Genomic DNA, 27,663 nt, shown 5'->3' with positions numbered 1-27,663 from the left:
TCCCCAACTAAATCACCCCAGCCAGGGCTTTGTCAAGTCTGATCTTAAAAACCTCTAAGGAAGGAGATTCCGCCACCTCCCTAGGTAACCCATTCCAGTGCTTCACCACCCTCCTAGTGAAACATGTTCCCCCCCATATCCCCCACTGCAACTTGAGACGCATTACTCCTGTCTTGTCATCTGGGACCATTGAAGAATAGTCTAGATCCATCCTCTTTGGAACCCCCTTCAGGTACTGAAAGCAGCTATTAAATCCCCCTCATTCTTCTCTTCTGCAGACTAAAGAACCCCAGTTCCTTCAACCTCTCCTCATAAGTCATGTGCTCCAGCCCCCTAATCATTTTGTTGCCCTCCACTGATCTCTTCCAATTTTTCCACATCCTTCTGTAGTGTGAGGCCTCAAAACTGGACACAGTACTCCAGATGAGGCCTTACCAATGCCGAATAGAGGGGAATGATCATGTCCCTTGATCTGCTGGCAACAGTGGTTTCCCCAGTAATTGAAATGGGGGGTATTTGAAGTTATGGGAGGTATCAGGGCCGATGAGATATATCAAAGAGATATGAATAAGTAAATGTTTTGTAGGATAATGCAAATTTAACTCATAAGGATAATGCAAGTTACACAAAACACATAACAGATCTAGATTTCTAAAAAATATATAATTTAAAAAATGTATTTAAATTGACTTTTGAAAAGTAAGCCATCATAGGATAAGAAGGATGTCCTCTCATGATCAGTAACTGGTTTAAAAGATGGGAAACAAGGCCACGTGTATACGACGCGCCGTATCGGCGCGTACAATCGATTGCTCGGGGATCGATATATCGCGTCTCATCTAGACGGTGATATATCGATCCCTGAGCGCGCTTACATGATGTCCGGAACTCCACCAAAACCAACGAGTTCCGGAATCACATGGCGAGCCGCGCACATCGATCCGCGCGGTGAAGACGGGTGAGTACTCGATTTTAGATAATCGATTTCAGCTACGCTATCTCAGTAGCTGAAAATTGCGTATCTAAAATCGATTTTTGCGCTCGTGTAGACCTGGCCAAAGGGGGAATAAATTATCAGTTTTCAGAATGGAGAGAGATAAATAGTGGTATCCCTGGAGGGTTGGTACTGGAACCATTACTGTTCAACATAACTCAAAATAAATTTGATCTGGAAAAAATGGGTAAACAGTAGGTGGCAAATTGCAAGATGATACAAAGCTATTCAAGATAGTTAAGTCCCAGGCAGACTGTGAAGAGTTACAAAGGGATCTCACAAAACTGGTGACTGGGCAATAAAATCGCAGATGAAATCATGTGATAAAATGCAAAGTAATGCACATTGGAAAACAACTCAACTATACATACAAAATGAAGGATCTGAATTAACTGTTAACACTCAAGAAAGAGATCTTGGAGTCATTGGGATTAGTTCTCTGAAAACATCCACTCAATGTGCAGCGGCAGTCCAAATAGCAACTAGATGTTCGAATCATTAAGAAAGGGATAGATAATAAGACAGAAAATATCATATGGCCATCTATATAAATCCATGGTTGTGTACACTTGAATACTGTGTGCAGATCTGGTCACGCCCATCTCAAAAATATATTTGCAAATGGAAAAGTACAGAGATGGGCAACTAAAATGAATTAGGGGTATGAACAGAGGAGAAATTAAAATGACTGGGAATTTTCAGGTTAGAAGAGACAACTAAGGGGGATATGATAGAGGTCTATAAAATCTTGACTGATGTGAAGAAAGTGAATAAGGAAATGTTATTTAATCCTTCACAAAACAAAATTAGCAGTCACCCATGAATTAATAAGCAGCAGGTTAAAAAAACCACAAAAGGAAGTACTTCTTCATACAACATAAAGTCAACCCGTGGAACTCTTGCCAGGGATGCTGTGAAGACCAAAACTATAACAGGATTAAAAAAAGAACTAGATAAATTTGTGGAGAATAGTCCATCAGTGGCTATTAGCAGGATGGGGAGGGATGCAACACCATGCTCTGAGTGTCCCTACCTGTTTGGCCAGAAGCTGGGAAGGGGCAACAGAGGATGGACACTTGATGATTACCTGTTCTGTCATTCCCTCTTGAAGCACCTGGCCTTGACCAATGTTGAAGACAGGATACTGGGCTATATGGACCATTGGTCTGAACGCCAGTATGACCATTCTTAAGTAAAAATTAATTATAATAAATGTATACGAACCCCCACATAATCGACTCTCAAGATAGAAATAGGGAGATATACAACCTTGGCAATAAGCATTTATAAATCTGCCCTACTAGAATCATATTATATGTCCATTCCCATCACAGATCAGCATCTAGAGCAAATCACTAAATATACCAACAACAAAGTTTATTTAACATGCCCCCTCACTTTTCCCTCCACCACACCACTCACTCACACGTGTCCGCTTGTCAGTGGAGAACTCAAGTTCAGAGGTGCTTTCACAATGAGTACATCTCCAGTGGGGGAAAGAGGAAACCTGGCCAGTACTCGAACTGCCACTGTTTGTCATGGCCACTTGCTGTTTGTTGTGCACCGTGACCCACCATTATGCCTGCCAATGGCCCGCGCAGTCACCTTCTGCGCCAGCTGCCACTTGCACCTCTGCGAGTTGGTCTCTTGAGTTCCACCAGCTCTCAGTGAATTTCAGCGAGTCTCCATGCAAGGAAGCCTCACTGCTAAGTGCAGTCGGGCCTTCTCTACACAAAAACACAGCTGTACGCCACAGGAACCTGTCCCACAGCAGGATAAGCACTAGGCCTGATAATCGGTGATTTCAGCTCGCGTAGTCACTACAGAACAAAAGACTCATCACTCTGTCCTAAACAGTGAGGAGGACCAGGTCCCACTCTCTCTCGATGCATCAATCAGCACAGGCTAAGTACAGTTCTACTGCCCTTGTACTCACTAAATAAGAACAACATTTATTCGCCGGCGCCCCACTGCATTCAAGTGATTTCAACCCACCCAGCCAAAATCTATCACTTGGGCACACAGCTCTGTTGTGGGATAACTTAGGTAGATTAGGTGTGAATAAAATACAACAGCCCCCAGGTCATCCACTACTTGTCAGGGAGGCCAGTTAGACTTTTCTACAAATCATCATTTGAAATGATTGAGGTGCCAACGTGCACAAAATGAAATGCACTGACATGTCCATAAAAAACAGCAGCTGTATAGGAAGCAAGTCTATTCCTACTTTTCAATCTGTTATACTTTCAGATGCACATATTTATCGATACACTGTATATGCTTTTAAAGTGTGTATAATGTTTCAAATTTCATTCAAATTTCCAAACAGTCACTAATTAGCAGGTTCAGAGTAGCAAGCCGTGTAGTCTGTAATCCAAAAAGAACAGGAGTACTTGTGGGCAATTTAGAGACCTAACAAATTTATTTGAGCATAAGCTTCGGGGCTACAATCCACATTCATCAGATCATAGACCAACCAACCTAAGAGGCGTAATTAATAATATGAGCTATTGCACAAGGAAAAAAAATTGTAGGTGAAATCAGATAGCCCATTTAAGACAGTTTGGACAAGAAGGTGTGAGGATATTAAATGGGGAAATAGATTCAATGTGTGTAATGGTCAGCCATTTCTAGTGCTCTATTTAAGCCTAAAATGATGTATGCTAGTTGGCATATTAATATTCAAGTTCAGCAGTTTCAGTGAGTTTGTTTTTGAAGTTTTTCGTTGCAAAATTGCAACCTTAAATTTTGTTACTGAAATGGCCAGAGAGTGAAGTATTCCTACTGGTTTTGGAGTATTATGTTTCACTGATGTCAGATTTTGGTGTCCATTATTCTTTTGCACAGAGACTGTCGGTTTGGCCAATGTAACATGCAGAGGGCATTGCTGGCACATGGAGGCATGATGTGCAAGGAACAAGTCCTGATGGTGGTGGCGATGTAGATTAGGTCCTATGTGTGTCACTTGAAGTAGATAGTTGGACAGAGTGGGCACGGGCTTTGTTCAAGATAGATTCCTGGGTTAGTGTTTTGTTCTGTGGTGTGTGGTTTGCCTGGTGAGTATTTGCTCAGGGTTAGGGGGCTGTCCATAAAAGTGAGGACAGGTCTGTCCTCCCAAGATCTGTGAGAGTGAGGGATCATCTTTCAAGATGGTGGTAAGATCTTTATGATGGGCTGGAAGGTTTTAGTGGGGGCTGAAGTAATGGCTGGTGGCATTCTATTTTCTATGTGGCCTGTCTGTAGTAGGGTGACTTCTGGTACTCTTCTGGCTCTTCATCTGTTTTTCACTTCAGCAGGTGGGTTTTGGTTGATAGAGGTCTTGTAGGTGTTTGTCTCTGTCTGAGGATTGGAGGCAAATGCGGTTGTATCTAGCGCTTGGTTGTAAACAATGGACGTATGGTGTGTCCTGGATGGAAGCGGAGCATGAAGGTAAGTATATGCAGTCCAGTAGGTTTCCGTATAGGGTGGTTTTAGTGACCATCACTATAGACAGTTAGTGTCAAGGAAGTGGGGCTGCTTGTCTGACTGGTCCTAGGCTGAGGTGATGTGGGAATGGAATTGTTGAAATCATGGTGGAATTCCTCAAGGGCTTCTTTCCATGGGTCCAGATGAATGAAAGGTGTCATCCATGTAATGCAAGTAGAGAGGGGCATTAAGGGGATGAGAGCTAAGAAGCATTGTCTAAAAGTGCAGCCATAATAATGTGACATATCTGGCGGCCCATGCGGATACCATAGCAATCCGCTGACTTGAAGTATATATTGTCCCAAATTGAAATAGTTGTGGGTGAGGAGAGTCGCAAGTTCAGCACAGTTTGACATGTAACAGTTCACAAACAGGGGTTGGGAAATCAGGGGGGTGTAGGGAAATCACTGCAATGTTCCCTACTTATACAGCCCCAAATGCCATTAGCCTTCTTGGCAACAAGGGGACACTGTCGACTCATATCCAGCTTCTCATCCACTGTAACCCCTAGGTCCTTTTCTGCAGAACTGCTGCCTAGCCACTCGGTTCCTTGTCTGTAGCAGTGCATGGGATTCTTCCGTCCTAAGTGCAGGACTCTGCACTTGTCCTTGTTGAACCTCATCAGATTTCTTTTGGCCCAATCCTCTAATTTGTCTAGGTCCTTCTGTATCTTATCCTTACTCTCCAGTGTATCTACCACTTTCCCAAGTTTAGTGTCATCTGCAAACTTGCTGAGGGTGCAGTCCATGCCATCCTCCAGATCATTAATTGCTTCAGTAGGCTTTGACTTCAGTAGGCTTTGAATCAACACATCCTGAGGTCTTCACTCAGTTTTTTTCTTAATCATTATTTAAGCAAACTCACACTGACTTCAAAAGAAATTGAAATGAATAATTTTTTAGTAAAAACTAAATAAAGACCTCAGTATTTGGCCCATACATCACATCTATTCCCAGCTGTTCCCTTCTCTGTCATTCTTAAAGGTCTCACTTTGTGGGAATTTACCTCACCCTGAGGAATCAGAGAATTTATTAATACTGATCTTTAAAACAGTGATCCACATATGACCAATAAAGAGCATCATGAGATGCCTCAAGCATGAGATGCCCCAAGGCCTAATGAGGAAATCCTTGTCTTCTGGCTCAGAATCTCCAGATTTATAGTGGACCATACAAACTAGTCAGCCAACCTGAGGATGTCATTTGGGATCCTCCCTGGCCTATCCCTCAAATGTGAATGATTTGGAACTGGCTGTTGGAAGGCTTCTAAGTTCTTCATACTGCGTATATGACCAGTGTATAACCAATAAGCTAGCAGTGATGGGAAAAGTTCAAAGAGGTCATTTTTAAGTTTGTTTTGGAAGTGGATAAATGCCTGAATAGATGGGTAGGTTTATTCAATCGATAAAATACTGTCCCAGGGAAGCGTACAAAAATTACATGTTATAAATGTATAACAATTACTTAAGTTCTGTAAGTAATTTTTTTACATAGGACCCTTACCTAATTCAGTGCACAGGATGGAGACACAAAGGGGCAGAATTAAGATAGTGAAGGGGACATTTTGGAGTAGTGGGGGTGAAGGTGCAGAAAAGGGAGACGTAGCTGGATAGCTAAGGTAGTTCACTAGTGAAAGGATAACACTCGTTTCATATTAATAATCATGAGGCAGCACTATGAAGCTTCAAGAGAAAACTTTACACCAACTAAATGCACTCAACTGGGGGCCTCTGGTATCCTCTCTGTTCCTTCCCTGTAACTCTTCAGAGTTGAAAGTTGTTATTTCACTTGAGTTGTCCTACCACTATTTGACTTGTGGGGAGGGATAACATTCTAGATATTCAGTTTTTCTTTAAATGTCCTCTAAACATTTTCATTTTCTCTGTATTTTAAGAGTGACTCTTTGCAAAGAATTTTCTGATTTTTTTTATGAAGGATCTTTCATAGAAACTCCAAAAAACTTTTGTTGTCAAGAGATGATTTTATTTTTATTCCTGCACTATACCTTGGCTGAAGTTTTGTTAGTCTCAGCTTAGATAGTTTTTATGATGTGGAAAAGGTCTCTTCCACCATGAAAATAGCAGGCTATCCTGGGGGGAAGAGGGCGTAGCAGTGGAAAATGTGATATTTTCATTGACTAAATGATGAAAGAACATAAATGAGAGCAGAGTTGGGGATTTCATGAAGTGTAATGAGTGGCGCAGCAGTAATGAATACAACTTTAGATATGGCTTGCAAAAAATAATGTTTGCTAGACTGTACTGCCATACAGTCCGTATTATTTGTGAATAAGTTTGATGGGTGGATAAGCACAAATCCTTCTGTTCACAAAGTTGCAATTTATTTAACTAGTATCCTTGATTTAAAACTTAACTTCAGTAGCAACAATTATGCAGAACTTGGCAGATGAAGCAATAAATAGTATACAGCATCCCTGAAGACTCAAAACTACCGTCCACCAAAAACTTCAGAGGTTCCACCTAAAGGTGTGACAATGGATACTTATACAGAATCATAGAAAGTAATGTAGATAATGTAACAGTAGTAATTTAGATGAAGCCAAGAAGAGGAATAAGAGGGAAAACAATTTCTATAGATATAACTATTGGCAGTAGACAGACCTGGCATTATGCTGCAAGGAAAAGAATCTGAATTTGGCTCCCTAATCCCCATCATTCTTTTCCTGTGAAAGTCACAGAGGCAGCATATTTAGCCCACAGTATATACTGATTTGATTTGCACTGACCCCCTCTGGCTGGCTGAAATGATGGCTTGTCTCCATAAAAGAGATGCTTCAGTGCAGGGCACTCCTGAAAGAGTGGATAGAGTAGAGAAGAAGAAAATAGAGAGCAGAGTAGCAGAGTAGTTGCTTAAACATCCTTCCATTTGTTATCAAAGATAGGGATAGCTTTCCTGCTCATAGCTTGATATTTTCCCCAAAGCTTTCTAGACCATGTGAAAAATACTTGTGCCACCATGCTTCCAAAGCTGTCCCTCTCTTCCCCTCCCCCAAAACATCCCCCAAATCAACCACACCCATGCAATATAAGGGAATAATATAGTCACATGATGTTTATTATTTGTTGAGTTGCAGCATTATTAAAGAACTTTCTTAATAATGAACTTTAACAAAATGAATTGTACCCTGCCTTCCCATTAATTTAATATTCATTCTTTCCATATCCTGACTTTTTCACTCCACTCTTTCTTTCTTATTTTAGGTCACATTTTTCACACCGTTTTGAAATTGTTGCTGTGTTTTTAATTCTCAAGAGGGCAGACTTTAACAAAGTCAGGGAGTTGGTACGTAAGATCCTTTGGGAAGCAATTCTAAGGGGAAAAACAGTTCAAGAGAGTTGGCAGTTTTTCAAAGAAACATTAAGGGCACAAGAACAAACAATCCCACTGCCTAGGTGTCATAAACAGATAGCTGAGGGTTAATGTTTCTTTCACCTGTAAAGGGTTAACAAAGAGAACCAAACACCTGACAAGAGGACCAATCAGGAAACCGGATTTTTCAAAGCTTAAGGGAGGGAATTTGGGGGTTTTTCTTGGTCTTGGGTTTTTGTCTGTTCTGTGCTCTCTCAGCTATGAGAGGATCTATTTCCAATCTTTCTTATCTTCTGTTTCCCAGTTGTAAGTACAAGGTAGCAAAAGTATAGTCTTTTAAATTGTTTTGCTGTATTTGCATCTGTGTATCTGGCTGGTGGAGTCTTTATGTGTATTTGGCTATAAGTACTTTAAATTGTATTGTTTTGGGTAGGCTGTTTTCCTTTTCTTTTCTGTTATTATTTTCTATAAATGAAACCCTGATCTTCACTCTGGTTACGCGAATCGTTATTCTTTCTTTCTTTCTTTTTTTTATAAAAGTTTTTTGCTTTTTAAGACCTGTTGATTTTTTTCTAGTTGACCACAGGAATTGGGGGGAAAGGCAGACGGGGGGGCGGGGAAGCTTGCTATCTGTGTTTACTCTCTAGTGTCCCAGGGCGGGAGGCGCGGGGGCAGAGAGTAGATCGTTTCTGTTCCTTGTCTTTGGGGTTTGTCTCTTTTTGGAGGAGGGACATACTTCTTGTATTGTGATGTAAGAGGTTGCTCGTCATCGCAGGTTAGCCACAGAGAGATTTGGGTGGGAGAAGGTCGAGGGGAATGGTTTTCCTTTGTGGTAACTCAGAAGCCCTCTGAGTTTGGGTCCCAGGAGAGTTTGGGGGCCAAGCAGTGAGCAAGACACTAGGAAATTGCTTGGCTGGTGGCAGCGAGATCAGATCTAAGCGAAGCTTGAGAGTGTTCAGCGCTGACTCTCATTGATGAACCGCAAGGGTTCCAATCTGTTAGGCTATGATACTAGGAACGATACAGGAGTATGGCAAGAGACACTCTGGCTTAGCCAGGACTTAAGATCTGAACTCAACAAGGTCCTCAAAGTAAGGAACTTAGTGTCAAATAGCTCTCTTGTACCCTGACTAGACCAAAAGAGTAATGGGCCTTCCATTGCCAAGGATGCTTAGGTGACATTCAGGAAAAATCCAACCGCACAGTGTTAAGCACTGGCATAATGGCCAGAAATCTCTGCCCTGAGATTAAAAGAAGTGAGAACAAATACTGTTCAGTGGTGCTAGTACAGGCGCGTGCAAGGAGTTCGGCCGTCCCTAGGTGAAAGTTACCCCTGCCCCACCCGCTAACCTGCCCCCCCACGGCAGCTAACTCAGCCCCCCACCTGGGGAGCCTCCTTCGCAGCAGCTACCCTCCCCACCGCAACAGCTAACCCCTCTCCCCCTGTCCCCCCACGGCAACTAACCCCGCCCAAGGAGACTCCCCCTGTCTCCCCCACGGCAGCTAACCCTACCTGGGGAGACTTCCCCCCTCTCCCTCCCCAGCCACGGCAGCTAACCCTGCCTGGAGAGACCTCCCTCCACAGAAGCTAACCCTGCCTGAGTAGCCCGCCCCAGCTCACCTCGGCTCCACCTCCTCCACTGAGCACGCCGGCGCTGCTCTAATTCTCCTTCCTGCCCAGGTGTGTGGCGCCGATTGGAGGAGACTTAGAGCTGGGCTGTGTGCTCGGCGGAGGAGGCAGGGTGGAGGTAAACTGGGGCGGGGAGCTGTTCCCCTGTGCGCCCCCTGCCCCATTACTGCGGGTAGCCCTCCCCGCGCTCCCCCCAGCTCACCTCCACTCCACCTCCTTGCCTGAGGGGACTTTTAGGCGCCCCCAACCACTAGGCGCCCTAGGCGGCTGCCTAGTTTGCCTAAATGGTTGCAGCGGCCCTGTCTAGATAATACACAGTCCTGCCTTGAGTTTGGGGGCCTGGACAAGAAGACACTCAAGGTACCTTCCAGTCCTACGATTCTATGATTCTCTCTCTCTCTGTCCCTTTATGTCCTTTCCTTTCTTACTGTCCATTATGTTCTGTTCTTCTTTTCCCCTTACTTGCTGGCTCTTCTCCCTTCCTAACCCATGATCTTTCTTTCTCTCTCTTACTATCTTTCTAAAAATTATCACCACAAACATCCAGTGACATATCCATTTTAGATAGTGCCTTTTACAAACCTCAGAATATGCTGCAGAATTACAAACTACATAATAATAATTTCACCCACCACCAAAATGCAGCCACATCTTGGGAGAACACTGCAAAAGGCATATATCTCACAGATAAATTGAGAGGTAAACAACAATAAAAATACATTGGAAAATATTATGTTGCAGTTGCATTTTATCCATTATTTAAAAGGACTTGATTTTTTACACAATGACTAAAAATTATAATGTGCTTATTCCTGACCACTTAAAAAGATGACAACTTCCTGGACTTCTGCATCACAACTCATGTGGGTTTACAGATGGCCTGCAACAACTGAAATGGGAGGGAAGACTGCTAGATAAAGACAGGTAGATAAAGTCTCAGGATGATTGAATGTATGTCTTAAAGTTATTTAATCACTCATATGCTGTAGCTGAAGAAAGGTTTTTTGCCTCTACCATAGCATCTGCCAAATCTTGATAAGTAGATTTATTTCCAGTCTTGTACTGGTTGGTGAATGGTCTGATTTGAATAGCTCCTGTTACAACTATATTGCTGGTTATTTTGTGGAGCAAATCACCCAGATTCAGACTGAGATTTCTGCATCTGTGGAAAGTGTGTTGTCTAGAGGAGACAAATGCTACATTTTCTCTATTTGAGTTTCAACCAGCAATGCTCTCTAAGTGGTCAGCTGAACTTCATTATGCAATCTGTGCTCTGGACACATGTTCTTCCTGACTGGTAAAGGTCATGAGTCTTTATTTTCCTTTGTGCTCATGATATTTGAAAAGGTTTGCAGTCATCCAACTCATAGTGTTGGGGTGCCTGAGATTTCCTTAGCCTTTGTCAATCTAGGTAATGACTTGGATATGGCACAGAAACTGCTCTTGTGGCACTGATCTTCTAATGATGGATGAAGAGGAAATATTCCTGTTAGTAGTATGAGATCTATTAGTTGCATTTGATACATTGGTCATGAAGTGTTAAAGATATATCTAAGTGACTTCATTCTTATCTCTCTGAGAGATTGAAGCGGGTAATGTTGGGCAGTTCTCTACACTGGACAGCTTTTTCATTTATATATGATTGCAATTGCAACCTTTTTCTTTTCACTGTAGACTTTGCAACCATGATTTATGTCTTCTCAATTACTTTAGGAATCACCTTGAAATGAACCATTTTACTCTGAATTTGTTGGCCCTAAATTTAGGACTGTGATATGCAGAATCCCCATAGTGCAAGCCACTGAACTCAATATATATTGATTTATGTGAAAGCTTCCCTGCAAAATAGTAATTATTAGACACTGAACATAATACTGATTTTACTGTTATGTTTTAATTTAATTTCGAAAAGAACTCAGCTTTTTGGTAAAAATAAGTTTGTCAGAATAACTTTTGTCAAAAGTATTATGCTGCAAAACAATTTGTCAACCACCATTTAAACAAATGTGGCATCAGGTTATGTGGAAAGATAACCCTGGTTCCAGCTGCTTTGTATAACAAAGGCAGCAAAAAACAGCTGAAACTGCTGAGGTTTCTCCTCTTATAGGGCCCTATGAAATCTGCCCCTGCTGTACAGGGGTGTGGGAGGAAGAGGAGTCAGAGTGCTGAATAGCCAGTCCCTGTCTTCTCTAAACTGTCAAAGCTGTTTTGGTCCCCAGTGTTCTCAGCATTGGAGGAGCTAAAATGTGACTTGTTTTCTCTCTGTTACCCCAACATCTTATTTGTTCCCTTCATGAGCTCTGCCCAGCATCATTTACTTACATCTTAAATAACTCACTTGCAGTCTCTGGAGTTATAACACTGTAAAGCCAGTGTAACTGAGAAGAAAATCAAGCTCAGTACATCAGGCTATGGTATAAGACAAACTGAACCTTACATGTGCAGGGAAATTTCTATTTCTGCCTATACTCCAGTTGTTCTAATTACAATATCATTATTGTGTCTGGAATTTGAAAAAAAGACTAACTTATTTCTACAGTTACATAGGCAATTCCCATTATTTTAGGGAAGCAACTATCATGATCAGACTCTTAGACCTGAAAAGTTATTAATTGGATAGCCACCTTAAAATTCTTAAGTTTAGAGAGAGGATCATACACAATAAAATCAATACATACAATACAGTAAAATGAAGAACATTTCAAAGACTGGTAAAAGTAGGTTATAAGATTATGTTATCAAGCAGACACAGGTATAACACGATCCAATGGCTGGAAATTGAAGCTGAGAGTGAGAGTAATTAACGGTCGTGGTGGATTCTCCATCACTAATAATTTTTAATTCAAGACCGGATGTTTTTCCAAAAGATATGCTCTAGGAATTATTTTGGGCAAGTTCTACAGTCTGTGTTATAGAGGCGTTCAGACTAGATGATTATATTGTCTTTTCTGGTCTTGGAATCTATGCATCTATGAAAAAAGTTGGTCTTTTTTCAGCAATAAAAGCACAGACCCTGATTCACCACGGCATTACTCCTGGTTTACCTCAGTATAAACTACAAATACACAGGGAATTAATATCAGGGAGAATCAGACCATTATGTTTAAATTAGCTAGAATAATATTTATTCTAGGCCCACTGTGTTTAAATTAGATAGAATAATGTTATCCCAAGACTCCAGGATGAGGTACAGTAAACATTATACATTCTACCCAGAGTATAAAGTGAAACATTTAGCTGAAGGGAACTTTCCTTTCCTTCCATCTTCTGCTCATATATAGAAAACTAATTTCGTTTAACAAGATGAGCTGGCTTAATCTGACTTCCTATCAGTTGAAGACCGGCTTCTATCCAGCATTAATTTTATTTAAGTGTGATTATCTATTCCGTTTAATCTTAACCAACTTGTACTATGTTGTTGAAACAAACAATAAGCTAGCATCACCAATACAGCTTTTGTCTTTGATCTAGTGTCAGCAAGTCCAATTCATTATAAGTGGAGCGAGAGGCTTATTTCAATCACTTCTTAAAATAAAACACGATACAGTCATAAATTGGGTCAAAACTATCAAATGCTAATGCTGAATCTGTGATCTGTATAATCAAAAACAGAAAACATGCCCAATAGAAGAATGCTTAATTAACTCATTTGTCCAAAACATATGGGGACTGAATAGAAGTATGAGGTCCAGATACCAGATGAATGATCTTCTGCAACTTAGTGACAGAAGAATAAAAAATGCTTCAGTTCAGTTCAAAGGCTACTTTAAGCATATTACCAAATAAATCCTTTTGTTTCCATTCAGATCCTTTTAGAAGCTGAGAATGTAAGATTTAAACTTTGGGCTACAATCACACATTAATGGGGTTATTTTTCACATTACTCAGTCTAGCAAATTACATGCTAAAATATTAATGGACACAGTTTTCCATTTATCATGGTCTTAATTAAAACAGTATCAGGAATGTGACCAAAATAATTAACACATTTTTCACTGAGTTAAGCGGGCTCTACCACGTAGTGTGCATCTTCAACTTGGTATATGGCAAAGCATTAGTGAAATACCTCGGTACTTGTATATTTTCTAAAAATACACAATATGAAGATTTCCAGAATGCCTAACACAATATCACCTTTCCATTTTTATATGCTCTTTGAAGCTAATTTCAAAATTTGGTTAAAAAAATTCCAACATCCTAATTCAAATTTTTCACTAAGAATTTGGCTCAATAATTTGTTTGTTTAATTCCCAGTCAGGTCTCAGGGCTTTATTTGCCTTTTGTGGTTTTTTTCCCTCAGCTTTGTTGTCTTCTCCAGAGACATTTGCAGTGGATGATGTCCCTCAGAGAGAGAAACAAGGCTAAGAAAGCCAAAGTCAAAGGGAAAGATCTATGTTCCCTGCTCCAGCCCCCTTGCTGAGTTTTTCATTGGGGAGCTTGCGGGCATAGTGCAGTTCCCTCTCCACACACAGAGCAGTCTTGGCCTGGTTACCTTCACATTGCTACTGCGAGCAGTAATGGACCTAGGCATGATCGGAGGAGCCAGATTTGTTGTACTTAGACTATCTATGATCAAGTCATCTCTTGAACTTCCTTTGGATAAACTAAATAGATTAAACTTGACAAGATGGATGATGTGATATCTTTTATTAGAACAATTTCTACTGGTAGAAGAGACAAACTTTGGAGCTCCCCAGAGCTCTTCTTCAAGTCTGGAAAAGGTAACCAAAGTGTCACAGCTAAATACAAGGTGGGACAAATATGTTAATTAATTGATAACAAATGTGTTAATTAATCCATCCTCCTAAGCATCCTGTGCAAATCTGAACCTGGGACAGATTGTTAAGCATAAGAGGTTAAGATGTTGCAAGAAACCACTTAAAATTAAATGGAAAATAATATCTCTGCAGTAATAGGATAAATGAGGGTTAATAGGTAGGTTACCAATTGTTTTAATGAGTTGTAAAACCATTACATTACAGAGATTTACAAAAATCTCTGTTTAGACCATGATTTTTAGTATCTAGCAGACTTGTGAATTTAGATTCCCATGCATGTCTTTTGAAGGTGTTTTGCAAGTTTTCTTTGAAGACAAGGACAGATAAGTCAGATAGAGAGTGATTGCTTTGTGAAAAGTGTTCACCCACAGGTGATAGAATATGCTCCGAATAACACAAAACATGCTCTGAAGAGGAAGTCTTGGACACATGTTAATACACTTAAAACTTCCTTCACCAAACAAGGACAGAAATAGATTGTATCATGAAACAGATAACCTAAATACCCTGAGAGAACCTTCAGTGCAGGAAAAAACCCTCCACTGACCACACATCCCTGGTTGTTACCTACCACTCCACACCAGAATCCATATGGGATATTATCAAACAGTTAGAACCCATACTTGATAGGGACCAAATCCTGAAAGAAATTTTTCCAACCCCCCTTTTCTGGACTTCAAATAACCACTCAAACTTTCCAATGTCATTATTAGAAATATCTCTCCCCAGACTAGGATGCACCAATTCAAAATGGCACCAGACCCTGCCAGAACAAGATACAAAACCTGCAGAAATACCTCCACTGCTATGATGATCAATACTCACATAACACACCTTTCAAGATCCATGGGTCTTATACATGCCTATCACAACATGTCATACCTCATCCAGTGCATCAAATGCCACAGCAGTAATTATCTGGGTGAAACCACTCACTACACTCTTGAATGAATGCACACAGAAAAGTGATAAAAGACAAAAACACCACATCATCTACTGGTGAACACTTTCCACAAAACAATCACCTCAAATCTGTCCTCTCAGCCTTCATCCTCAAGGGAAACCTGCACAACAACTTCAAAAGAAGAATTGGAACTTAAATTCATAACTCTGCTAGACACTAAAAATCATGGACTGAACAGAGACACGGTTATTATTACAATCTGTAATTTACTAACCCTCCTTTGTACTATGACTGCAGAGGTGTTAATTGCCCACTTCTTTTTAAGTGGTTTCTTGCAACATCTTAATTTCTTATGCTTAAAAATCTGTCCCACCTTGTGAGACACTGGTTACCTTTTCCAGACCTGAAGAAGAGCTCTGTGAAGCTTGAAAGCTTGTTTCGTCCTCCAACAGAAATTGGTCCAATAAAAGTTATTGACTCATCCACCTTGTTTCTCTCTTATACTGGGATCAGTACGGCTACACAAACTCTTCCACAAACAACATTAGATTAAGCTTGTTTAGCCTCTCTGTTAGACAGATTTCCAGACCTTTTTTCTAGCACTTTTCTCGGCTATTTTCAATTTTTCAATTTCCTTTTTCAAATGTGTGGAGCAGCATGGTCTGCCCCTTTAAAGGCCAGAGGCCTGAATCAAGCCAGCCCTGTCCATTAGTCAGATGTAGATGAGAAAGGGACAAGTATGCCCTGTAAAGACCCAGGCTTTCATTAAGGAGGGGGAAGCAGGAGCAGCAGAGAGGTCCTGGGAATGGAGACAGTGGGAACCTGCTGGAGAAAAGGGGCCTCCAGGAAGAAAGACCTGGGAGATGGTGCTCAGGTAAACAAGCAAGGAAGAGCTCTGCAGAGCAGAGGAGCAGATGCAAAGAATATGCAGAAGGGGTGCCCAGGAAGGGTGCCAAATTTATGTTTTCTTATGTTTCATAAGGATATGGTGAGACCATCGCTGAAGGTCAGCCAGGAAGAGGAGCTTTGGTGGTGGCCAAATATTCTGTTTATGATTTCTAGTCTGCTGGCCATTATTAAGTGTGGACTATGAAGACTTGTTTGTTTTTTAATACATGAGCACAAACAATGGTGTTGTACAGGGGAGTTTGTGAAGCCATTATTTAAGAGCCTGAGGAAGGGAAACAGAGGCTGAGCACCACAACATTGAGTTTTGCTGCTAGGGGGCACTATGATAACTGTTCATGACCACGTGAAAACCAGACTTGACAAGTTATTGAAGTAATGGTCTCACTAATGTATACAGAGGCAATAGCCTTTCCTTTCTTCTACTCTATATTTTCCTGATCCAAGGATTGTGTTTGCCCTGTAGGACTCCACATCACATCAGTTGGTTATCTACCATCACTCTTAAATCCTTTTCAGAGTCTCTGTTTCCAAAATATAGTTCCCCATTCTTTAAGAGTGACCTACATTCTTATCAGCTAAACTTGTGCTTTCATCAAAAACCAATACCAAGGTTTTTTGACAAAATCTTCTATAAAACCACAATGATTGCTATTAATTATACTGTCATCATTTACGTGACTATATCCCATATTGGCCTTTCTGTGATTTTGCCCAGGATTGATATCAGGCTGACAGGTTACCCTGGTCATCTCATTTACCCTTTCTAAATATTGGTACAACATTAGCCTTTTCACAGTTCTCTGGAACTTCCCCAGTCTTTTAAGATTTGTAAGATATCAACTTCAGTGTCTTAGAGACCTCCACAGGCAGTGCATCTACTGTTGGAAGAACAGCTAGTTTACCTTCTGCTGTGCACTGATGATATTTGGCTGATAACAAATGTGTTAATTAATCCATTCTGCCAAGCATCTTGTGCAAATTTGAACACCCATCATATTCACTTTGATATATTACTTCCACAAATTCCAAATCTGCTCTTCCCAGTATTTACAGAGAGAAGCTATCTAGAAAAAATATATATTATTACTAGGGTATTGAGTAAGTCTGAATTTAGTTTAGAAATCAAAATCTAGCATAAATTTCTATTTAGCTACGGAGAAAGATGCTTGGAAGTTGTGTAAAGTCCCAAAGTTAAAGAGAAAAGGCTTTTGTACTTGCCTTTTCACAGTGTGGTTTGTGAAGAGGGTACAAAGTGACTTTTCTCCCATGCCTGCTCAGGTGAGGAAAGCTGAGACTCTGGAGAACAATTGAGGGTTCTGGCTTTGTCCTCTGTGCCTCCCCTAATGGGCATACCTTACACTTTGGGAAACATTGCCCTCCACAATATGGTGGAAGTAGCTCCTGTGACAGACTGACAATATCTTATAATAAACTGGACAAACCTGATGGAAGTAATATAAAGTTTATTGAATTAAGTTAAATGTTATTGAATTAGGTTTAATATCTTTGGGATCTATTGTATTACAAATGCAATTGTGTATGTGTTATTGTGGCATTGTATGTACTTTCTCTAATGGGGGGGATACTAATGTAACTCCTCCGTGATCAGCCTTTTCAAGCCACCCCACCAGAGAGGTTCACATATACTAGTTCAAACAAAATTCTCCAGGAACCAACAGGATATTTTAGGTAAATAGCCTGATTTTAAACTGCCTTCTTCCTGATCCAGCAAACACACAGGACCCCCATCCCTGGAGGGCCCCAATCCTTAGAGAAAGAGTTGGAAGGACTGAGCCTACTGAGGCCCTAAGACTTGTGCTAGTTCTGATCTTAGGATGTTATGAATTTATAACCACGAAAGAGACCCCTTTGTGTGGTTTTGAAGGATTCGCCTGCCAGAGCCCATGTTAGAGTTAGGATGTCTCTGGTAAACTTATTAGCATGTGTGTCGGTTCTTCTGTTGCTTTTATTGTTTTTTTTTGCAGTGCTTTTGCCTTAAGAATAAAATAGGCTTGCATAGAAAGATCTATGTGGGGTCTATAACTGTGGGAAGTCACACTGTTAATTGTCTCTGAAGAGAAAGCAATCAGGTGTGCTTGGGCATTTCTCTGCTAGGAATAACACAGTGAAGGCAGTGCAACCTGGACATACCCTGAGGGTGGGTGCCCTTGTTGGACCACTGTGGGGAAATACAGGTGCAGTTGCTCTGAGCTATGACAGACCCTTGGCCCCAAACATCTCCACAGGTCTGGCTAGCTACATTTGAGATTATGGACTAATTTAGAGTTATGATTAAATTACTGTGGACCAAATACTACCCTGACTTAAACATTATGCAATTATATTGATTTTCATTAGGTTCTGAATTCTTCTCCTGCTGCCAAACATCACTTGGGGCACAATGAAGGGTTTACCGTCCCTGTGTATTCTGGGATGCTCTTACAAAGTCCTTTATGTTGTTAAATCACATGTTTCCCTTCTGTTCTGTTTGGGATTATTTTGGGTGGCCATTTTTCGTGTTCCTCCTGCTGCTCAAGGCATGTCTATTACAGCAGATGCTCTGGCTTCATTCTTAGCACATCTGCCAGATATTTCCATCTTCTTTTCTGGATAACTTTGGAAATAAAGAATTGTCAGACTCTGTGATGAATCTCAGTTTTAATTACAAATTATTTCTATTTAATACCTAGTATTTTTCTGAGGCATTTTCTTTTGAAGGCATTTAGATGTCTGTTTGTCTGTCTACTTTTGGAGGATTCTCATCATCAGCATCCTTATATTAAGGCAGAATAACATTTGAGTTGAAAATTCATAATTTGGTCTTAAATGTAGATTGTTTTTCATCACCAAATCTCGTTTAAGATGTTAAATGCCAGTTTGTTACATAATTTCCTTCTGGATATTCCTGTGGTCTTGCACATTACTGCCAAGATATGTGTATTGACTCACCTTTTGTATTCCTTTACCTATATTAATGTAATGTTTGAGTTGGGAGCTGCTGGGATTCTCATTAGACTAATTTTTTTAATTAACTAATTATTAAACCCATCTTTTGCATGCTGGACAGTGCAGACGGCTGAGTGAAGTGGGGCCGGTGGCCGGGACCCCAGACTGGTGGCAAGCGCACCCCCTGGCTCCCCCCTTACCATGCTCAAGTTCTGCGGCTCCCGGGAGTGTGAGCAGCCGGGGCGCGGGGCCCTGGGCCTGCTGTGGGAGGGGCGGCAGCAGCTCACACTCCCAGGAGCTGCAGAGCCCGAGCGTGGCGAGGGGGAAGCTGGGGGGTGCATGAGGCCCACTGCCCACACGCATCCACTGCAGGAGCACCCCCTCCCCCCCGGGCTGTGCACCTTCCAAGGGAGCTCAGGAGGCGAGGAGGGGGGAACCTGGTCTGGGGAGCAGCCCCTGGGCATGGCTAGCCCCTGGGGTCTATAAAGGCTCGTTGGGGATTTGCTCGTCAATGAACTGATGTGCAAGGTGGAAGTTTCGCCTAGGTGGCAAAATATCCTTGCACCGGCCCTGCCCCAGGGGGTGCATGCACCCCAAGTTAAGAACCATTGCACTAAACTGATAAGATCTACATTTCAATTTAATTTTAAATGAAGCTTCTTAAACATTTTAAAAAAACTTGTTTACTTTACATACAACAATAGTTTAGACTTATAGAGAGAGAGACCTTCTAAAAATGTTACAATGTATTACCGGCACACGAAACCTTAAATTAGAGTGAATAAATGAAGAGTCAGCACACCACTTCTGAAAGGTTGCCGACCCCTGGTCTACACTTTTTCTCGTGATTAAGTCAATGGCAGTGCCAAAAAGGAGGGGTGAGTTAAAGCTTGGCTAATGTTAATTGTTGTTGTTAGCATGCTATAATGTTTCAAGATGTTCCAGAGTGAACCACAATGAAGGCTGACAAATACTTTAATGAAATTTGTGAAATTGATGATACATGCTCTTTGCCATTCAATGCTCTTCAGTGATTATTCTTAGGGTGAAAAATCTTGTTGACACATGATCTTCCAAGTTGAAATGCAGCCTGCTCTTCCTTTATCTTGGCCTTATCTGCTTCCTTTATTTTGCTTAAAATACTATGGAAGACTTTGCCTGTTATTAAATGGAGTATAATATCTTGCCAATTATTGCAGTTGCTTCGGTCATTGTTATTTGATATTTTGAGTATGTCATTATCCCATTGTTCTAAAGTTTTTCCTTGTCTCATACTTTATTGAAAGTTCAGTGACTTTATTGGTGGTCCCATCATCACAAGCTTTTAACATTTCCCCTGTGACTTAGTCTTCAACTGTAGCTATCCCAGATTTTAACTCCATTACCATGCCTTTCATTTCTTAGTTTGTGATGTCAGATGTTACAATATCTAGTTTAGAATGGTGAGAATCATTACATTTTGGTTTGCTAGCCGAACGAAATAAGAAATATATCATTTTGGGTTGACCACATTAGAAAAACATTCTAATTTTTCAGAAAAGTGAAAAAGTTGGAAAAAATGTTTTGGGTTGAACAAAATGTTTTGTTTTTTTTTCATTTTGTGGGGTTTAAAACTCTTTTAAAATAAAATTAAAGTAAATTTTAAAACAAAAAATCATCTTGGTTTTTTTTTTCAACCAAAACAATTCAGCAAATTCTACACAAATTCACGAAGTGTTTTTGGTTGACCCAAATCTGCATTTTTCATCCCCCAAAAAGTTTAATCCAAAAACATTTGCTCAGCTCTAGTCATTTAATTTCTTCATCAAAGTCAGTTTCTTCTGGTGCTGCTCTGTGTAGCACCTCTTGAAAGTTCTCTGCCCATTGCACTCTTTATTCTTGTTTTGTTGTTAAAGACTTTCCCTGACAGGCCCTCTGGCTGGTGTATATCTCCCGGTAAGGAACTTACTGAGATGACAAAGTGTTTTACTATCATCTCTTTCAGGAGATGCTTCTTTGGCAATCTTATCCACGTCCTAGCCTCTGTTTGCCAGAAGCTCGGAATGGGTGAGAGGGGATGGATCACTTGATGATTACCTGTTCTGTTCATTCCCTCTGGGGCACGTCGCATTGGCCACTGTCGGAAGACAGGATACTGGGCTAGATGGACCTTTGGTCTGACCCATTATGGCCATTCTTATGTCCTTATGCATTTCCTTTTTGTGTTCTCAAGCTGCTTTTTACTGCTTTATCCTTGTTTCATACAGATTTTTTGCTGTTTCTTTTTCTGGAGGTGTAATGTTTGTTTTGGCTTGTTTCCTCTCTTTTACACTGCTCCACTTATCCTCATTTATCCAGACTTTAGATTTGCTTGTCAGGAAACCAACTACAGTTATTGTAGTATCTATGATACTGTCATGCAGAGAGGAGCATGGCATGTCAATATTAACTTTTGTGGTGGACCTAAATCTTATTGTGCCTGAAATTTGTTTTTCAGTTCACTTTGATATTGCTGCTCTAAGATCTTACTTATTAGCCTTTGGTTGTAAATTTTCTTGGTGCTTTTTGCAATTTTGTTTTTCTTTGGTTTGATTTTCGCCACACATAAGCATGGTCATGGCTAACGTCAGTTTCTCTCTATGTTCTCATACCCTAAAGGGTTTATTTAAATTTCTTTCCAATACATACATGGCCAGTCTAGTTCCTGGTGACTCTACGTGGGGAATTCCAATATACTTTATGGATATTTTTATATGAGAATAGTGTTCCAACAATTATGACCACTGATTCAGGCACAGTTTTACCATTTGGGAACTGAGGCCATACATGCTAAGTGCTTTCTCCACTCCATTGTTGTCATCCCAAACCTTGCCTTTAGTTCCCCATTACAAAGCAGATGTAACACTTGGGAATATTTTCAGTCCGAATTTGTAGGCAATGATAGAACTGATCTTAGATCACATCATTGGGCACAGAAATAAACCACAGTGCCATACGGAGGAGTAAGAAACGGCTGGGATGCTCCTCAGAGTACTTTAGGGGCAAGCACCTATTTTACATTAATTCCATGTGACTCAAGCTACTCTGTCTTGAGCACAGACCCAGCACAGGAGCCGTCTTTCCCAGCCCAAAGCAGCATATGGCCTTCCTCAAGACAGGATAGCCTCATGCACAGTTTCTGTAGCTCTTAACTTGAATCAGAATTTGATTATTTTTCTACCACATTATTTCCAAACTTGTATTTTTCTTAACCATGGAGCGTGTCTGAAATGTGGTTATCTGTGTATTATCTTAATTTCCAGCCATGACTCAAATCAGAGAGAATTGTTTCTCTAAGTTTTGGTAAAATTCTTTTTTTTTTTTTTTTTTGAGTCTACAGTAGCTTGAAGTTTCCAGACTATACTAAGCAATCACACATTCCAATGTTCCATTTTCAAGTCTCAAAGTCACAGGAAGTGAAAGAATTCATTGTCATGAATTGAGTCGATGTCCTCCCCAAGTTGTTCTGTAAAGCCAATTAAACTGTATGTTATCCAATATGCAGCATATCATGTGCACTGTTTAATAGGCTTAATGGAGTAGGTAGTATAACTATTATAGACTTTATATATATTACTGCACAGCACTGATGTTAGGAAATATTGTACAAGTGTGGTGCTGTTTATATTCAAATTAATGTGAGAGTACACCATATATCAAGGAGATGGGTTAAATTATGTGGATTTGCTTCCTAAAACTGAAAATGGAACTGTGCCTGCGGGAGGTCCAGAAGCCGCGGGACCAGCGGATCTCCTGCAGGCAAGCCGCCAAAGGCACCCTGCCTGCTGCTCCTGCGGCGCCAGCAGAGCGCCCCCCGCGCTTGCTGTCCTGAGCACGCACTTGGTGTGCTGGGGCCTGGAACCACTCCTGAAGACTAAATAGCTGCTATATAACTATTTAGTTTAGAGAACAAGAAATATTTACCCAAATACCACAAAATCCAAACCTGGATCTGATGTGTGTGTGTCTAATTGTAAGAAGTCTCCAAACACACACTTTGAAGAAGGGAGTGGATTAAAAAGTATCCAACAAACTTTGTATTTTGGAAACAGGACATGAAGAATATCTTTGCTGTAACCATTTAGAAATCAAGAGTGCATATGAAAAGCAGAGATTGAGCCAGTCTGCAAAGTCCAAATAGAAATCTAGATACAGATTTTGACCCACATACCTCATCTCTACCATTTGGACCCAGTGTTCTGTTTTGCACCAATCTCTAGACATTTCAATGGCTCTGGCAAGAGTTTATTTTATTTTTTAAACAAAAGAAAGCATCAAACAGTTTGTTCTCCTATTATAATAGTCTCTTGTTTAATTTTATTTAAACCCCCAACCTGTAGATTTGTTTAGATGAACTGATCTGAAGACCCTGAATCTATTGAGAAAGGGAGAATGACTTAACCAGTAATAAAGAAGGGGAAGTGTTAGTCTAGTTGTTACATTATGACTTTATATTAATTGGATTAGAAGAAAGTGAAGGGTGGGAGATACAAGGGTAGTGCTTGTTTCCAGTGTTCAAGACTTGTAAACCACTTGGATCATTCAGTAGGTATGATATTTCAAAATTTCAAATAATTTCAATATAAGTATTATTTTGTGGCATTAGTTGCTACTCAGTTAAATCAGAATTCTGGCTGACACGTCTGTACACTGTACTGCATAATGTATTTGGCTCTGGTTGAAAGCTTTCTCTTGCAGTCTGTTGCCCTTCAGGTTTTCTCCTTTGCCTTAACTGGATCATTCCACTCTGTTCATCCCATAAAGTAAAATGTACTGCTTATTGATATTTTTCACTTTGTAATTCTCTGCTATGAAACATAAAGGTGTGGATCAGAGGCACAGATAGCTCCGCTGCAAAGTTACAGAAACATCCTTTGCATTCTTTGTGGAAATGAGACTGGAAATTAATTTCCAGCAATACCTCTGCAGAGGAAGCTCATCTATGAACTTGCATTAAAAAAGATGCCATTTTAATTGGCAAGTTGCCTGTCACTTTTTCAAGTATCCTGTTTCCCAATCATTAAAATTCAGTAGTGTTGGAGGTGCCAATGCTAATAGTGCTCAGTGACTTCATCATTCATGTGGATGACAAATCCTTAAAGTTGGCTGTGTTGCAAACTCCCATGAATTTGTCATAAGCAATGCAATTTTGGCTTGTGCTGTAGGAGTTCACGTGAAAGTGTGATAATCTCCTGCCTTCATATTATTCTGGATTGGGGGTAGGGGACAAGAGAGAGAGAAATCCCTATACTTGTGGAGAAAATGCATTAAGGTGCAACCAGGAGATCATGAATTCTAGCTTCAGTTCTTCCAGTGACTGCAGTTAATATTTCTGTGGTCTTCACAAGCCTTATTATGAACCAGGACATTTAACTGCTACTTTGGGGGAAGTAGCCATTATTCAGTCATTTTACAGGAAGGACAACTAAGATCTTGCAGAAGGTCATATCAGGCAGAACTCATAATAGAGCCCAACTCTTCTCCACTGAGCCACAGTGCCTTTCAGAAGAAGCATGACAGATTTTTGTGTGACTCACGCTAATTTGATGTGGCTTTGTCACCTTCTAGTGGTGAGAGCATATAAAGAGGTTTATGACTCTGCTACTACCACCATGATAACAGACCTTGTTCTCTAGCTAAAGAGTCATGCTCTTACATCCAGAGGTTCTGTGTTCAGCCTCTTCAGATAATCCCTGCAGGGGTGATATTACACTTGGCTAGGCTATCTGTAATCCCTAGCCAACACTCTGCTTCCTTTGCCAGGAATAGAAACCAGGAACTCTGATATCTATCATTACACTGTTGTCTCACATATACTTGTGTAATCTTCTAGCAATGTGTGTGATATGTCATCATCCATGAGCTGGCCCATGTAGAAGATAACATGCTCTCTACTCTTCGTTCTGCCCCCCTGCCCCGCCCCGCAATAACTCCTGTCTGTGCTATGGCTCTCAAGATTTTGAGTTCCAGCCCTGTAGTTGAACTAGGGGAAAGAAATATAATGTTTGTAACATAAAAAGACTCTGGAGTGGTTGCTGGAATTATTTTATGTAGCAAAAATAATATTTTGAAGTGAATTTGGATGTTGTGTTATGTTTGTTTTATTGTTGCGCTTCTAGTGTTTGTGTTAATAAACCCCTTTAAGAACTGGATGGGTCACTTTATTGTAGAATGTGTTTTAACTGAAAGTAGTGTGTTGGAGTTCTTGCCTGCATATTCAGAGAGTGGAAAAGCTTTGCCTCTGTAAGCTTCAAAAAGTCAGAATTTGATTGAGTAAACTTATCTTTCCAGAGAACAAGCCTCATTCTCAAACATGTAATGTAGTGCTTATTGGAGGACTGGATGCCTCAGCTCATTGCTAATGACCTATAGAGCCTTGCCACCACAGGCCACAAGTTAGCTCAGCAGAGATTCCAATATAATGAATGTTTGGTAGCCCTTATATGTGAGGAGTTTAGTGATTTCCACTTCCAACTCCCACCTCACAAACCAATCACCAGGCTTTGCACTAGACTATAAGATCTTTGGGAGAGGAATGGTCTGTTACTTTGTGTTTGTGAAGGGTCTAGAACAGTGGGGCCCCACACTTGGTTGGGTCTTCTAGTGACAGCTCCTGCAAAAAAGGTTCAAAATGTTATTACTCCCTGTACATTTTCAAGAGTTGGAAACCCTGTAATTATCACACTCAGAATACACGTGTACACAGTTCAAAAATCAAAAGATAACCCAAAAATCTATGTAGTGATTTTTGGGGGGGGTCAATCTCATGATTTTGGGTTATTTCCCTCATGATATGTGCTTTTAAGGTTGGCAATGCTGAATTGGCTCGGGATTTGATAGCCACTATTGGCTAGCTCTATGCACATAGTTAGCCACACTTTGGAGTTTGTGGTTGGAAACTAGAAGGGAGGGGGGTTATAAACTGGGCCTTTGGCATGGACTGACACATTTCATATGTTTTGAGTTTGGTGCTCACTTATCCTGTTGGAGTGAGGGACCTGTTTTGATAGTCCACCCTGGAACATTTTTCCCCACAACCTGTCTTTGTGGAGCCATATTCTTCCTGTCTAGAGAAGGTCAGTTAGGGAGGGCAGGATGCCAGTTTCTTGTAAAGAAGTTGTGGTGCATACTCTGCTCAAGAAACCAACACACACCATTGATGGCCTGGTTAACTATTGACAAACATCACATCTTCCAGTTCTTCTTCGAGTGCTTGTTCATATCCATTCCAATTAGGGTGTGTGTGCGCTGCGTGCACGTTCGTCGGAAGATTTTTACCCTAGCAACACCTGGCGGGTTGACTGGGCACCCCCTAGCATGGCGCCGCTATGGCACCGAATATATACCCCTGCCGACCCGCCCGCTCCTCAGTTCCTTCTTACCGCCCGTGTCGGTCGTTGGAACAGTGGAGCACGGCTTAGCTGATCTCCACTTCCCTAGCTATTCACTCGTTCTAGTACTTATTGTGTATATAGTTTAGTTTTATAGTCGTAGTTAATACTTTTAATACCTTTTCGTAAACATAATTAGTGTATGTAGTTCAGAGGGTTGGGGATTAGCCCCTTCCCCTCTCCTGGTGCCCAGGCCCATGCCTGGTTCACCGGGTTTCAAACCGTGCTCGGCCTGCCGGCGGCTGATGCCAATGGGAGACCCACACGACTCCTGCCTAAAGTGCCTGGGGGAATCCCATCTTGCAGATAAGTGCAGGATTTGCAAGTCATTTAAGCTGCGGACAAAAAAGGAGCAGGACTTTCACCTTAAGCAGCTCCTAATGGAGGCAGCCCTCACTCCTCCGTCTTCGGCACCGAGTGCCGCACAGTCCGCACTGGGGAGAAGTGCCTTGTCGGCACCAGAGAGCACCGGCACCGCGAAGACGTCCCGGCACCAGCCGTCACCGGCCCAGAAGCCAGCCCGGCACCGCTCCCTCTCCCTGTGTGCCAAAAATTTAAAAGCTCCTGCGGCTCCAATATCTGCACCGCAGTCTGAGCAGCAGCCAAAACTGAGCCGCCCGGCACCAGCAACTGCCGCGGCACCAGCAATCTCGGCACCGTTGATTCCGGCCATGCAAGAGCCGTCGAGTCTGGTGCATGACAGCTCCCCGGCACACGCCTCAGGAGAGCTTATTATTCCCACCACACCAGAGACCTTTTCGATGACGAGGGAACTCATTGCCCTAATGGAGCCCACCCTGCCTCAACCCCCGGCACCGCTGGTGCGGGTTGTTACATCAACAGGGAAGCCTGCCCTGGTCAGGCCACCTTCCATCGACGCCGTAGGCAGGCTGCATTCAAGATCGAGGTCTCGCCAGTGCTCTCGATCTCGCAACTGGTCCCGATCTAGGCGCCGCTCGCAGTCCCAGTACTGATCTTCTCGGTACTGGTCATACTCGCGGCACCGCTCAAGGTCCTGCTCACCGGAACGATATTCCAGACGGTGGTCCAGCTCCCGGCACCGTTCACGCCGCAGCCGCTCTCACCATAGAGCTTCACGGTCCCGGTTGACCTTCCGGCACCACACTGGTCGCAGGTCCCGGTCACCCTCTTGGCACCGGTACGACTCCCAGTACCTGTCTCCGGTGCGGCACGACGTACAGTACCCTGCGCACAGGGCTCCTCCTCACGTGCTCTCTGCTCCGCCATGGCCATCACGGCATCCATCCAAGTCTTCGCACGCTGATAGCGCCGCCTACG

General features: G+C 41.6%; 1 protein-coding gene across 1 annotated transcript in view; it reads left to right on the top strand.

Moving 5' to 3' along the window:
- Nucleotides 1-27,663, top strand: part of GABBR2 (gamma-aminobutyric acid type B receptor subunit 2) — a 926,530-nt gene that overhangs the window by 206,021 nt on the left and 692,846 nt on the right. The gene's annotated exons all lie outside the window — the stretch shown is intronic.

Source organism: Chelonoidis abingdonii, chromosome 2, assembly GCF_003597395.2.
Source record: "Chelonoidis abingdonii isolate Lonesome George chromosome 2, CheloAbing_2.0, whole genome shotgun sequence".
NCBI lineage: Eukaryota > Metazoa > Chordata > Testudines > Testudinidae > Chelonoidis > Chelonoidis abingdonii.
This window is presented reverse-complemented; position numbering and strand designations above follow the sequence as displayed.